Here is a 1,307-nt window from a genome sequence, read left to right on the forward strand (position 1 = left end):
AATACATGTTTTGTTGGAACCTCAATAAGTGATTCCTGTCTATTGTTTTACTGGTTTGTTTAAAGTTTCTTGCTTTCATCGAACACACAAAAGCTACTGCAGTGTAGGCTGAATAATAAATAATAAAGTAATTAAATACACATTAAGGTTCTTTTCTAGCCAACTTTTCTTTCACCACTATTTATACAATAAATATTTAATTTAATAGATTTTTTCACTGGCTGCCACGTTTTGCCCACAAATACACATTTCAGATTCTGGAAGTTATGCTCAAACTGTACAGTGCTCCATTTAGGCTGTACCTAAATAAAATTGGTCACTTGCTCCATGGCTGTTTGTGGGACACTGCTGTGCACAACTGATTGCCACATTTCGCCCACAAAATATAGAGTGAATCCAATTTACAGTATATTCTGTGAAATGCTTTGAGAAGTCTTATCGAAGTGATAAAGCACTACATCAAATGCAAGGATTATTATTATTATTACTTTCCACATCTATTTCCACATAGATGTATTAAAGTCTGGTTACTTAGCAGTTCAAATATTGATTTTGGCCTCAAAATATAAATCGAAATGTAACAGTCCTGATCTAAGTCAGTGACTGAAGTGTTGTATGCGGTGCATCCTAATGGAGGATTAATTCTGTCTCTTAGTCCTATCTTTATGACCCAGGATGACCGAGCCACCTCCACAACCGTCAATGTTAAATTGGTTCCAGCTCAATAATGGTGTGGTTTTACAGGAAACTGTGAGCTGGATTTTTGTTCCTAGAAACCTGCTATGTGTAGCTCGTGTGAGTTGAGGAGATTTGCAGAATTTACAGAGAGGTTATCAACGGTGCGCCATTATTTTTTAAATTAACAAATATTCCATGGAACAGGATATAACAATAATAATCCTTGCATTTGATATAGTGCCTTATCACATCTTTGAAACACCTCAAAATACTTCACGTAATATACTGTAAAGTGGATTGACAGTGTATCATGTGTACAAATCATGGCAGCCAATGTCCCACAAACAGTCGTGGATTTTTTTTTGGAGGGTTTTTAATCCTGGAAAGCAATCTGCCAATCGACTAACAACCGGGTTCCTACTTGCTGCTAGGTAAACAGAGACGTGTCGAGTACGGGAATTTGCCTAAGGTTTCAAACCAAACCCGTGTCCTCTCTCTTACAGGTCTCACTAACCACTATGCTACAGGACTCTATTTTTGGGTATCTAAGGCCAGGCTGATATTTGTGGAGTGCTGGAGGGTTCAATATTGTAGATGGATGAATATTGTAGAATTTTGATTGGTTTTCT

This window comes from Callorhinchus milii, unplaced genomic scaffold (assembly GCF_018977255.1).
Source record: "Callorhinchus milii isolate IMCB2004 unplaced genomic scaffold, IMCB_Cmil_1.0 Scaffold3, whole genome shotgun sequence".
Lineage (NCBI taxonomy): Eukaryota > Metazoa > Chordata > Chondrichthyes > Chimaeriformes > Callorhinchidae > Callorhinchus > Callorhinchus milii.